The sequence below is a fragment of the Balaenoptera acutorostrata genome, chromosome 18, assembly GCF_949987535.1.
Source record: "Balaenoptera acutorostrata chromosome 18, mBalAcu1.1, whole genome shotgun sequence".
Classification (NCBI taxonomy): Eukaryota; Metazoa; Chordata; class Mammalia; order Artiodactyla; family Balaenopteridae; genus Balaenoptera; species Balaenoptera acutorostrata.
In genome coordinates this window covers 8352977-8367446 of record NC_080081.1, presented here as the reverse complement: position 1 = coordinate 8367446, position 14470 = coordinate 8352977, and the positions used below count along the sequence as shown (strand labels likewise).

The following is a 14470-nucleotide window of genomic DNA, read 5'->3' as shown; positions in this document are numbered from 1 at the left end:
TTTATGGATTTGGGGAAGATCAGAGAGGTGAAGCGCTATTCCCATCACATCATATCAAGGGTACATACCATCAACATGACTTACAACTGTTGAGGTTGACCTTGATTACCTGGCTATGGTGCTGATTGCCAGGTTTCTCCCTTTCCGTATTGTACTCTTCGGAAGGCAGTCACCACGTGCAGCCCATAGTTAAGGAGTGGGGAGTTATGCTCTATTTTTTGAGGGAGGAATATTTACATAAATTATTTGGAATTCTTCTGCACAAGATATTTGTCTCTTCTCCCCCATTATTAATTTATTCAATGATTTATTTTATGTCTGTATGGTTGCATGAATATTTATTTTGTAATTTGGGTTATAGCCCAGTAGTATTGATACTTTATTCATTTTGTTGCTGGGATTGCTTTAACTTTGCCCACTGGGGGCTCTTTCAGTTGGCTCCTGCTCCAGTGAGGGGTACTTGTAAGGACCATGTTGTGCTGTGCTCTGTGCTAGCAAGAGGGCTGGGAGGCCTGTCACAGGACAGCAGAGGTTGCGAGGTCCCAGAGTCCTGAATGCACAGCAGGGGACTTTGGGTTACTCCATGCAGCAACTGAAAGGTCCTCTACATTCTCAAGTACAAGAGTGACATGACGAATAGTGTGTTGGAAGGTTACTTTGGAAGCTCTATGAATTGCATAGTTTCACTTTCTATTCATTTAACAAACGCTTATGGAAATTATTCTACCACCCGCTGGGGAGTGAGGGTGGATCATGATGGGGAAAGAATACTAACATTTACAGAGCACCTACCTGCCTGATACCTGGTTCTTTACACACTGGATTTCATTAGATTCTCACAGCAACCCAATGAGACAGATACTCTTTTCAATATTTTACAGATAAGAACACTGTTTCAGAGAGGTTAAGTAACTGGTTTAAGGCCACACAGCTAGTAAGCGGCAAAGCTGAGATTTGAACAGAGATCTGTCTCATTCCACATGAGGTTAGTTAAGAAAGTCACCAATTTTTGGCTACTTCTTTCATTGAGAAGTAGAGTTTAATTTGCCTCCCCTGGGATCTGGACTAGTGGTTTCGACTTTATTAGATTTATCTGAATTGAGCAGAAGTGACATTCTGGAATTTACAAGGCTAGATCAAAAGAAGCCTAAAGCTTTCTCCCTGGCCTCTTAGAAAGCATGTTTTGGCAGAAGCCAGCTGCCACGTGGCAAGCCCAGCGCTACTCTGAGTCTGCCATGCTGTGAGGTGGCCAGAGCAAACCACAAGGACAGGTCTGCCCAGTTCCCACTTGTTCCAGCCACCTTAGTCCCGGCACTGGAAATGTGAGCGAGGGCGCCTTCTGATGATTCCAGGCCCAGCCAGCACCTGACTGCAACTGCATGAGCGACCCTGAGCAAGAACCACCCAGCTGAGCCCAGTCGACCCTCAGAAACATGAGAGAAAATAATACCTAGTTGTTCTAACCCACAGTGTTATGGGGTAGTTTGCAGCAATGCGTAACTGGAACAGCAGCAAACACAGGTGTTCTTTCTCTGTGCTGTCTACCTTCCACAGTGGCAGGGTTCCTCCACTGAGGCAAAGAGCATGGGAGACCATTACATTAAAGGACTGAGGACACTGTAGGGGCCTGGCTGGAGCTGGGTGCTTGTGGACAAGCAGAGGCAAAGCTGGGAACCATCTTAAGAGAAGAACTTGCGTTAGAATATAAAGTAGAATTGCATTAGCGCTCATTGATGGGAAAGAGAGTGAGTTCGTTATCAGATAGTCTTGAATTGCAATTCTACTTTCTCACTTCCAAGATGTCTGACTTCGGGCAAATTACTTGAACTCTCTAAGCCTTAGCTTCCTTGTCTTTAAAGTTCGGATGATCTGATGATAATGATATCAGATGCAATGAGGTAACAACAGGTGTTCAATAAATGTGTTCCTGTAGTTTTCTAAGCATATCTATTTTATAGCACCTATTCCGCTGCATTCGAATTGTTTATTTTCTAGCGTGTCTCCCAAATAGACTTTGAGATTTCTTAGGGAAACAAGATTATATTATATATTTTTGTATTCTTGGTGGCCAGCAGAGTAAACAGAGTGGATGTTCAAATAGTTGTGGAATGAAAGAAGGGATTGATATCATCGTGGCTGAGGAATGAAAGAAGGACGACTTGCCTATCTGGTTAGGAGGCCAGAAGTAACATTGGTTAATGGGGGAAACTGATGCTGAACAAATCATGAACCAAGTAAATAAGTAATTATAAACTGAAATAAATCCTGTGAAGAGAACATATAATAATAGAATGCCTGAGTTTGGGGGGGAAACACCAGCAGACACCTATTATCTCTTATAGCTTGTCCAAATAACTAAGTTCTGGCCAACGGGATATGAACAGAACTGACTTTTACCATTTCTGGAGAGTGTCCTGAAAAGAAATCTTTCCTTTGGCCCTTTCCTACTTCCTGCTGGAAGATGATGAGAACTGAAATGGCAGCCTCGGACCTCAAGACGGAAGGTGCATTTTGAAGATGACAGAATCTCCTTATAGCTTTGAACTAATGTGGCAGAGAAAATGAACTCCCACCTTGTTTCAGCTGTTGTTTCTTTGGATCTCTTTGTTATTGCAGCTGAAAGAATGCGGGGAGCTATGAAAGAGGTAAGAGGGGAGCCCAGTTTAAACGGGAGTGGAGGGGCAAGGAAATCGTCTCCAGCAAGGCAGTCTCTACGAAGTGGGATGATGAAAGAGAGTGCACAGGGCGGAGGGAACAGCATGTATGCCGTCCCCAAAGTGGGAAAGGACTTGATACATCTGAAGAACAGAATGAATGAATGAGAAGCCTAGGAGAGAGTCTGGGAGTCAAGATCAAAGTGATCTTAAAATAGGAAGTCGCCAAAGTGTTTTAAGTACTGAGGTAATATGGCCTGATTTCTTTTTCCAAAAGGTCCCTCTGACTCTGTTGGAGGGTTTGGGTGGTGGAGGAGGTCACTTAGCCTCAGCCGCAGATGATGGCAACCAGTACTAGGGGTAGGGTTGGGGGTGGAGAGAAGTGATGGTTTTGAGTAATATTTTGAAGGTAGAATTACCAGGTCTTTTTGAAGTGCAAGATGTATGTCACTGAGAGGAAACATGCCTTCAAGATGATCCCCAAGTTTTGAGAAGGAGGAGACTGGAGGAAGAAAAGTATTGGCAAAGGAAGGCCAAATGTTTGGTTTCTTTTGAATGCGGTGTGTTGGAAAGAGAGAAAACCAGTGCTCAAATCCCATCATTCATTGCCAGTTACCAGCCGTGTGTGACCTTGGGAATGTTACCATTTTACAAATAAGAAAATAAGGATAGAGGTTAAGAAACATAAACTCAGCATTTTGAACTTAAAATCCATGGAGGTAACATGACTTAGTAGAAAGACCATGGGCTGTGGAGACAGATGCTCAGTTATATTGCTTCCTTATTGGGTGACCTTGACAAAGTCACTTAAATTCTTAGAACCTCGACCTTCTCATGCAAAAAAAAAAAAAAAAAATACTTGTCATAGGGATTAAAAATGATAACTTTTTTTTTTCAAACATCTTTATTGAAGTATAATTGCCTTACAATAGTGTGTTAGCATCTGCTTTATAACAAAGTGAATCTGTTATACATATACAATATGTTCCCATTTCTCTTCCCTCCTGCATCTCCCTCCCTCCCACCCTCCCCATCCCACCCCTCTAGGTGGTCACAAAGCACCGAGCTGATCTCCCTGTGCTATGCGGCTGCTTCCCACTAGCTATCTATTTTACATTTGGTAGTGTATATATGTCCATGACACTCTCTTACCCTGTCACATCTCACCCCACCCCCTCCCCATATCCTCAAGTCCATTCTCTAGTAGGTCTGTGTCTTTATTCCCGTCTTGCCACTAGGTTCTTCATGGCCTTTTTTTTTTTTTCCCTTAGATTCCATATATATGTGTTAGCATACTGTATTTGTTTTTCTCTTTCTGACTTTCTTCACTCTGTATGACAGACTCTAACTCCATCCACCTCATTACAAATACCTCCATTTCATTTCTTTTTATGGCTGAGTAATATTCCATTGTATATATGTGCCACATCTTCTTTATCCATTCATCTGTCCATGGTCATTTAGGTTGCTTCCATGTCCTGGCTATTGTAAATAGAGCTGCAATGAACATTTTGGTACATGACTCTTTTTGACCTATGGTTTTCTCAGGGTATATGCCCAGTAGTGGGATTGCTGGGTCATATGGTAGTTCTATTTGTAGTTTTTTAAGGAACCTCCATACTGTTCTCCATAGTGGCTGTATCAATTTACATTCCCACCAACAGTGCAAGAGTGTTCCCTTTCCTCCACACCCTCTCCAGCATTTATTGTTTCTAGATTTTTTGATGATGGCCATTCTGACCGGTGTGAGATGATATCTCATTGTAGTTTTGATTTGCATTTCTCTAATGATTAATGATGTTGAGCATTCTTTCATGTGTCTGTAGGCCATCTGTATATCTTCTTTGGAGAAATGTCTATTTAGATCTTCTGCCCATTTTTGGATTGGGTTGTTCGTTTTTTTGTCATTGAGCTGCATGAGCTGCTTGTAAATCTTGGAGATTAATCCTTTGTCAGTTGCTTCATTTGCAAATATTTTCTCCCATTCTGAGGGTTGTCTTTTCGTCTTGTTTATGGTTTCCTTTGCTGTGCAAAAGCTTTTAAGTTTCATTAGGTCCCATTTGTTTATTTGTGTTCTTATTTCCATTTCTCTGGGAGCTGGGTCAAAAAGAATCTTGCTGTGATGTATGTCATAGAGTGTTCTGCCTATGTTTTCCTCTAAGAGTTTGATAGTGTCTGCCCTTACACTTAGGTCTTTAATCCATTTTGAGTTTATTTTTGAGCATGGTGTCAGGGAGTGTTCTAATTTCATACTTTTACATGTTCCTGTCCAATTTTCCCAGCACCACTTATTGAAGAGGCTGTCTTTTCTCCACTGTATATGCTTGCCTCCTTTATCAAAGATAAGTTGACCATATGTGTGTGGGTTTATCTCTGGGCTTTCTATCCTGTTCCATTGATCTATATTTCTGTTTTTGTGCCAGTACCAAACTGTCTTGATTACTGAAGCTTTGTAATATAGTCTGAAGTCAGGGAGCCTGATTCCCCCAGCTCCATTTTTCGTTCTCAAGATGGCTTTGGCTATTCGGGGTCTTTTGTGTTTCCATACAAATTGTGAAATTTTTTGTTCTAGTTCTGTGAAAAATGCCAGTGGTAGTTTGATAGGGATTGCATTGAATCTGTAGATTGCTTTGGGTAGTAGAGTCATTTTCACAATGTTGATTCTTCCAATCCAGGAACATGGTATATCTCTCCATCTATTTGTATCATCTTTAATTTCTTTCATCAGTGTCTTATAATTTTCTGCATACAGGTCTTTTGTCTCCTTAGGTAGGTTTATTCCTAGATATTTTATTCTTTTTGTTGCAATGGTAAATGGGAGTGTTTTCTTAATTTCACTTTCAGATTTTTCGTCATTAGTGTATAGAAATGCAAGAGATTTCTGTGCATTAATTTTGTATCCTGCTACTTTACCAAATTCATTGATTAGCTCTAGGAGTTTTCTGGTAGCATCTTTAGGATTCTCTATGTATAGTATCATGTCATCTGCAAATAGTGACAGCTTTACTTCTTCTTTTCCGATTTGGATTCCTTTTATTTCTTTGTCTTCTCTGATTGCTGTGGCTAGGACTTCCAGAACTATGTTGAATAATAGTGGTGAGAGTGGGCAACCTTGTCTTGTTCCTGATCTTAGTGGAAATGGTTTCAGTTTTTCACCATTGAGGACAATGTTGGCTGTGGGTTTGTCATATATGGCCTTTATTATGTTGAGGAAAGTTCCCTCTATGCCTACTTTCTGCAGGGCTTTTATCATAAATGGGTGTTGAATTTTGTCAAAAGCTTTCTCTGCATCTATTGAGATGATCATATGGTTTTTCTCCTTCAATTTGTTAATATGGTGTATCACATTGATTGATTTGCGTATATTGAAGAATCCTTGCATTCCTGGGATAAACCCCACTTGATCATGGTGTATGATCCTTTTAATGTGCTGTTGGATTCTGTTTGCTAGTATTTTGTTGAGGATTTTTGCATCTATGTTCATCAGTGATATTGGCCTGTAGTTTTCTTTCTTTGTGACATCTTTGTCTGGTTTTGGTATCAGGGTGATGGTGGCCTCGTAGAATGAGTTTGGGAGTGTTCCTCCCTCTGCAATATTTTGGAAGCGTTTGAGAAGGATAGGTGTTAGCTCTTCTCTAAATGTTTGATAGAATTCGCCTGTGAAGCCATCTGGTCCTGGGCTTTTGTTTGTTGGAAGGTTTTTAATCACAGTTTCAATTTCAGTGCTTGTGATTGGTCTGTTCATATTTTCTATTTCTTCCTGGTTCAGTCTCGGCAGTTTGTGCATTTCTAAGAATCTGTCCATTTCTTCCAGGTTGTCCATTTTATTGGCATATAGTTGCTTGTAGTAATCTCTCATGATCTTTTGTATTTCTGCAGTGTCAGTGGTTACTTCTCCTTTTTCATTTCTAATTCTATTGATCTGAGTCTTCTCCCTTTTTTTCTTGATGAGTCTGGCTAATGGTTTATCAATTTTGTTTATCTTCTCAAAGAACCAGCTTTTAGTTTCATTGATTTTTGCTATTGTTTCCTTCATTTCTTTTTCATTTATTTCTGACCTGATCTTTATAATTTCTTTCCTTCTGCTGGCTTTGGGGTTTTTTTGTTCTTCTTTCTCTAATTGCTTTAGGTGCAAGGTTAGGTTGTTTATTCGAGATGTTGCCTGTTTCTTGAGGTAGGCTTGTATTGCTATAAACTTCCCTCTTAGCACTGCTTTTGCTGTGTCCCATAGGTTTTGGGTCGTCGTGTCTCCATTGTCATTTGTTTCTAGGTATTTTTTGATTTCCCCTTTGATTTCTTCAGTAATCACTTCGTTATTAAGTAATGTATTGTGTAGCCTCCATGTGTTTGTATTTTTTACAGATCTTTTCCTGTAATTGATATCTAGTCTCATAGCGTTGTGGTCGGAAAAGATACTTGATACGATTTCAATTTTCTTAAATTTACCAAGGCTTGATTTGTGACCCAAGATATGATCTATCCTGGAGAATGTTCCATGAGCACTTGAGAAAAATGTGTATTCTGTTGTTTTTGGGTGGAATGTCCTATAAATATCAATTAAGTCCATATTGTTTAATGTATCATTTAAAGCTTGTGTTTCCTTATTTATTTTCATTTTGGATGATCTGTCCATTGGTGAAAGTGGGGTGTTAAAGTCCCCTACTATGATTGTGTTGCTGTCAATTTCCCCTTTCATGGCTGTTAGTATTTGCCTTATGTATTGAGGTGCTCCTATGTTGGGTGCATAAATATTTACAATTGTTATACCTTCCTCTTGGATCGATCCCTTGATCATTATATAGTGTCCTTCTTTGTCTCTTGTAATAGTCTTTATTTTAAAGTCTATTTTGTCTGATATGAGAATTGCTACTCCAGCTTTCTTTTGATTTCCATTTGCATGGAATATCTTTTTCCATCCCCTCACTTTCAGTCTGTATGTGTCCCTAGGTCTGAAGTGGGTCTCTTGTAGACAGCATATGTATGGGTCTTGTTTTTGTATCCATTCAGCCAGCCTGTGTCTTTTGGTGGGAGCATTTAATCCATTTACATTCAAGGTAATTATCGATATGTATGTTCCTATTCCCATTTTCTTAAATGTATTGGGTTTGTTATTGTAGGTGTTTTCCTTCTCTTGTGTTTCTTGCCTAGAGAATTTCCTTTAGCATTTGTTGTAAAGCTGGTTTGGTGGTGCTGAACTCTCTCAGCTTTTGCTTGTCTGTAAAGGTTTTAATTTCTCCATCGAATCTGAATGAGATCCTTGCTGGGTAGAGTAATCTTGGTTGTAGGTTTTTCTCCTTCATGACTTTAAGTATATCCTGCCACTCCCTTCTGGCTTGCAGAGTTTCTGCTGAGAGATCAGATGTTAACCTTATGGGGATTCCCTTGTGTGTTATTTGTTTTTTTTCCCTTGCTGCCTTTAATATGTTTTCCTTATATTTAATTTTTGACAGTTTGATTAATATGTGTCTTGGCGTGTTCCTCCTTGGGTTTATCCTGTATGGGACTCTCTGTGCTTCCAGGACTTGATTAACTATTTCCTTTCCCATATTAGGGAAGTTTTCAACTATAATCTCTTCAAAAATTTTCTCAGTCCCTTTCTTTTTCTCTTCTTCTTCTGGTACCCCTATAATTCGAATGTTGGCACGTTTAATGTTGTCCCAGAGGTCCCTGAGACTGTCCTCAGTTCTTTTCATTCTTTTTTCTTTATCCTGCTCTGTAGTAGTTATTTCCACCATTTTATCTTCCAGGTCACTTATCCTTTCTTCTGCCTCAGTTATTCTACTATTGATCCCATCTAGAGTATTTTTAATTTCATTTATTGTGTTTTTCATCATTGCTTGGTTCCTCTTTAGTTCTTCTACATCCTTGTTAAATGTTTCTTGCATTTTGTCTATTCTGTTTCCAAGATTTTGGATCATCCTTACTATCATTATTCTGAATTCTTTTTCAGGTAGACTACCTATTTCCTCTTCATTTGTTAAGTCCAGTGTGTTTTGAGCCTGCTCCTTCATCTGCTGTGTGTTTTTCTGTCGTCTCATTTTGCCTATCTTACTGTGTTTGGGGTCTCCTTTTCACAGGCTGCAGGTTCGTAGTTCCCGTTGTTTTTGGTATCTGTCCCCAGCGGCTAAGGTTGGTTCAGTGGGTTGTGTAGGCTTCCTGGTGGAGGGAACTAGTGCCTGAGTTCTGGTGGATGAGGCTAGATCTTGTCTTTCTGGTGGGCACGTCCACGTCTGGTGGTGTATTTTGGGGTGTCTGTGGCCTTATTATGATTTTAGGCAGCCTCTCTGCCAATGGATGGGGTTGTGTTCCTGTCTAGCTAGTTGTTTGGCATAGGATGTCCAGCACTGTAGCTTGCTGGTCGTCGAGTGAAGCTGGGTCTTGATGTTGAGATGGAGATCTCTGGGAGATTTTTGCCGTTTGGTATTACGTGGAGCTGGGAGGTCTCTTGTGGACCAGTGTTCTGAAGTTGGCTCTCCCACCTCAGAGGCACGGCCCTGATGCCTGGCTGGAGCACCAAGAGCCTTTCGTCCACGCGGCTCAGAGTAAAAGGGAGAAAAAGTAGAAAGAAAGAAAGAAAGAGGCTATAATATAGTGAAGTAAAATAAAGCTATTGTAAAGCAAAGCTATACAGACAAAATCTCACCCAGAAGCATATACATATACACTCACAAAAAAAAGGAAAAGGGGAAAGATTAATATCTCCTGCTCCCAGAGTCCACCTCCTGAATTTGGGCTGATTCGTTGTCTATTCAGGTATTCCACAGATGCAGGCACAGCAAGTTGTTTGTGGAGCTTTAATCCGCTGCTCCTGAGGCTGCTGGGAGAGATTTCCCCTTCTCTTCCCTGTTCGCACAGCTCCCGGGGTTCAGCTTTGGATTTGGACCCGCCTCTGCGTGTAGGTTGCCTGAGGGCGTCTGTTCCCCGCCCAGACAGGACGGGGTTAAAGGAGCAGCTGCTTCGGGGGCTCTGGCTCACCCAGGCCGCGGGGAGGGAGCGGTACGGAGGAGGCGGGGCGAGCCTGCGGCGGCCGAGGCCGGCGTGAAGTTGCACCAGCTCGAGGCGCGCAGTGCGTTCTCCCGGGGATGTTGTCCCCGGATCCCGGGACCCTGGCAGTGGCGGGCTGCACAGGCTCCCGGGAGGGGAGGTGTGGAGAGTGACCTGTGCTCACACACAGGCTTTTTGGAGGCGGCAGCAGCAGCCCCAGCGTCTCACGCCCGTCTCTGGGGTCTGCGCTGATCGCCGTGGCTCGCGCCCTTCTCTGGAGTTCGTTTAGGCGGCGCTCTGAATCCCCTCTCCTTGCGCGCAGCGAAACAAAGAGGCAAGAAAAAGTCTCTTGCCTCTTCGGCAGCTGCAGACCTTTTCCCGGTCTCCCTCCCGGCTAGCTGTGGTGCGCCAACCCCTTCAGGCTGTGTTCACGCCGCCAGCCCCAGTCCTCTCCCTGCGATCCGACCGCAGCCCGAGCCTCAGCTCCCAGCCCTGCCCGCCCCGGCGGGGGAGCAGACAAGCCTCTCGGGCTGGTGAGCGCCGCTCGGCGCCGAGCCTCTGTGCGGGAGTCTCTCCGATTTTCCCTCTGCGCCCCTGTTGCTGTGGGATCCGCGCTGATAGCCGCGGCTCGCGCCCTTCTCTGGAGTTCGTTTAGGCGGCGCTCTGAATCCCCTCTCCTTGCCCGCCGCGAATCAAAGAGGCAAGAAAAAGTCTCTTGCCTCTTCGGCAGCTGCAGACTTTTTCCCCGGACTCCCTCCCGGCTAGCTGTGGTGCGCCAACCCCTTCAGGCTGTGTTCACGCCGCCAACCCCAGTCCTCTCCCTGCGATCCGACTGAAGCCGAGCCTCAGCTCCCAGCCCCGCCCGCCCCGGCGGCTAAGCAGACAAGCCTCTCGGGCTGGTGAGTGCTGCTCGGCGCCGAGCCTCTGTGCGGGAACCTCTCCGCTTGGCCCTCCGCACCTCTGTGGCTGCGCTCTCCTCCGTGGCTCTGAAGCTTCCCCCCTCCGCCCCCCGCAGTCTCCGCCCGCGAAGGGGCTCCTAGTGCGTGGAAACCTTTCCTCCTTCACGGCTCCCTCCCACTGGTGCAGGTGCCGTCCCTATTCTTTTGTCTCTGTTATTTCTTTTTTCTTTTGCCCTACCCAAGTACGGGGGGAGTTTCTTGCCTTTTTGGAGGTCGGACGTTTTCTGCCAGCGTTCAGTGGGTGTACTGTAGGAGCAGTTCCACGTGTAGGTGTATTTCTACTGTATCTGTGGGAAGGAATGTGATCTCCGTGTCTTACTCTTCCGCCATCTTCTCTATCATTCCTCAAAATGATAACTTTTTATAAAACACCTAGAAAGGTGTCTGGCATAATAAGTGTATGCATGCTCTCATAAAGACAGCATATAAATATAAAATTGCTCCAAGTGGTTTTCAGTTGAAACTGGGTGTTCGATTTGTGTAGCGATCAGATCATTTAGTCCTATATTTTTATACCAAAACTCAGAAAGAGAGGAGGCTGAAAGACAAATCCAGGCCACCTTGCCTGGACCACTATATTCATGTAATGACCCTTGTTCTCCCTTGGTCTGAATGCTCAGACTGAGGTGAGTCTCTAAAGGACGTTGAACTTGGACTTTGTGAATCATTGCTTAACGTGTTCTGTTTTGCACTTTTCTAGAAGGTAAACGTGACCTCCTGGGAAGGTGATTATCACGCTCTAATAGTGAGATCTGAATCCAACTTCAACAGATGTCATCACTTTTTAGATTTTTCATTTATAGAAACTCCACCCAGCCTCTTGGCATCTGGGAACATTTATTCATTGTGCTGCACGGAAGTGGTCTGAGCCTAAAGCAAGAATACTACTTTGAGAGAAAAACGACTGAATAATTAACAAGGGTACCTTCTCAAAGGTGAAATTTGGCCAAGGTATTAGCATTGGTACTCAGAAAAATGCCTAAGGTATATCATGGATATTTGATGAAAGTACTTGGTCACCACTGTGATTTTAAAATTCATTCAGTGACCTGGAAATTCTGAGGGTTTCTAAAAACGATTTTTTTTTTGGTCACCTCAGGGTGTGTTGGATTGTACATAATGGATTCCCTCTATAGAATTACCTACAGGCAATGTCCTCCATTAACAGGGGAAGTGGAGCTGGACTCTGAGTTAGCTGGACATATATTTGGAGCTTGGTGAGAGAGCCTGTCCCCTTGGCACTTCAAGAAGTTGAGGGGATAGTGTATAGCTTAGATTGAAATTTTCAGAAGCTCAACACAAGGAAGGCGGCGTGGTGGGAATTTGCCTGTCTGGTGTGTAATTTGATCCAACTGGGAAACAGGGGTTTGCCTTTAACAGAGTTTTGTCTCTATCAGTTTACTATAATGAGTTCCCTCAACATCTCCTTAGGCATCATTCTTGCACCTGTTGATGGCGGGGGTTGAGTTTTCAATAGACCATGCACCACTTCTACGTCTCATTTCTGGTGTTGGGTTTCAGCAATTCTCACGCAGAAACACTGACATTCTATACCCATAACTATGCATTGTTACTGGAGGAGCGAGACACAAGGAGCAGAAAACTGTTTGCTCTTAGTTATTTTAATTTTTTTAGAAGAGTAGCTGAACAAATTGAGAGAAATGGGAAGGAAACGAAACTGTACTGAAGAGAAATGCTGTTCTTTTATCCTTTGGACTTATTTTTTTGTACAAGTGGATCATCCGTAGGTTGGAATAATTATGAAACTTGGAATTTATCCAGCTCTGTAGTGGGTAATTACAAAATTGCTTTGTTTAATTATGCGGTATTTTATAGGAGGGCATTTTTAACCTTTGTCACTAGCGCCAAATGGAAGGAGACACAGCTCTTCATAATAAGTATCATAATTCTAACTGCATCTAAGGTTTATTTAGAAGCGATTCATTTTTAAAGACACGCTCTAATTTGTGTAATTTTTTTAGTAGGTAAAAACTGCTGAAGTGAATTGGTTTGTGGTAACAAAAGTAAAACAAGAATAACTGCTTGTTAATAGTCTTCTCCACTACTCAAATATCCTAAGTCTGTCTCTGGTGAACAGACACTGCGGGTTCGTTTCTGAAACATGAAGCAAAGCTTATATAATCAAGTGGCTCATTAGAGAAGATCAGAGGATTTCAAAGTACACTTTAAAGACTAGAACTAATGTCCTGTATTTAAAGAGGAAATCAAAGTTGACACCATGTCCAGAAGATCCTTTGCAAAACATCAGCCTTCTGTGTTATTATCAGAAGTGACTTTCACTGACTTTCACTGTAAATCTATGTAGGTACTAATGACAGGTTAAACAGTTAAACCACCGCATTTATTCATTCAACACGATTATTGAGTGACTTACGTGCAAGGCAATATAAATCTAATGCTGCCTATAGCGTCTTTTTCGATTCTTTTGTCTTTATAATGCAACTACTAAGGTAGCACTCTCAAAAAAAAGAGTCATAATACCTTGTATGTTATGTCTTGGGGGTGGGGTAGTTTAAAAGAATTAATAGAAGTAGAAAATATATCAACATTTATAAAAGTTTAAAAATATGAATTTAACTCAGTTCATACATTTTTGAATGCCTCATACATAAGGTACAGGGCTCAACAGAGTGGGTTCTACCATGACGAATAAGACATGGTCTCTGTCCTTGAAAAGCCTTTGGACCAATGGGTGAGAGAACATATGCAGGTGGATGACATTGCAGGAGCTGTAAGAAAGGGGCAGACAGGTGCTCCATGGACACAGAGGTGAGGCATTCCTCTGTTCAGGGGCTTCAGGAAGGAGTTGGAGTCAGACCTTGATGAGTAGGTTTAGAAGCACGTATATGAAGGAAGAGCCTTTTCCCCGGGCAACACCGTGGACGAAAGCTGGAGGTTGGGGTAGTGTGATGAGTGTTTACTGAACAGAAAGCATGTCAGTTTAGCTGGTGCTCAGTGATGCCTGAGGGGCGTCACTGCATCAGCGGAGGAAGAGTAAAGCAATGAGACGGGAAGTTTAAACGAGCTGAAAGTGTGTTATTATAGGTATTGGCTCACACGCTTATGGGGGCTGAGGAGTCCCACGACGTGCCGTCTGCAAGCTGGAGAATGAGGAAAGCTGGTAGTGTGAGTCCCACTCCTAGTCTGCCCGGGAAGCCTGAGAACCAGCAGCACCCATGTCCAAGGGCAGCAGAGGATAGATGTCTTGGCTCAAACAGAGCAAATTCACCCTCTCTCCGCCCTTTTGTTCTATTCGGGTCCTCAACGAATTGGGTGATGCCCACCCGTACTGGTGTGGATAATCTTTCCTCAGTTTACTGATTCAAATGTTCATCTTTTCCAGAAACACCCAGAAATAATGTTTCACCAGCTATCTGGGTATCCCTTAGTGCAGTCGAGTTGACCCATAAAATTAACCATCGCAGAAAGTAAAGACCCGCGTTTACAGTTCTGCTTATGAGCCTTGTGAATCTGGATGTCACTTACCACTCAGAATCTTAGTTTTCTCATTTCTAAAAGGATATCAAATTAATTTCGGTCTGCATTGTCAGAATAAATAGCTTACACCACAAAGACAAACCTGGAAATCTCAGTGATTTAAAGCAATGAAAATCAAGTGTCTCCTGACATCCCAGTCTGTTTGGTTTTGGGGGGTGGTGGTGAGCCAGTGTGGGGTAGGGGATGACTTTCAGGCACTCCATCCTGGGATGCCGTCATCCTTAACGTATGACCCCCAAGTTTGCCACAGAAGGGAAGAGAGAGGAAGGGAGTGTGGGAGATCTCTTAGGGACCAGGCCTATACAAACCTCAAATCTGTTCACATTCCATTGGCCAGAACTAGTCACATAGCTC

The 14470-nt window shown here is 42.9% G+C and overlaps 1 protein-coding gene across 9 annotated transcripts in view; it reads left to right on the top strand.

The window, feature by feature from the left end:
- ERCC5 (ERCC excision repair 5, endonuclease) overlaps positions 1 to 14470 on the top strand; it is a 266206-nt gene that overhangs the window by 95228 nt on the left and 156508 nt on the right. The window lies entirely within an intron of this gene.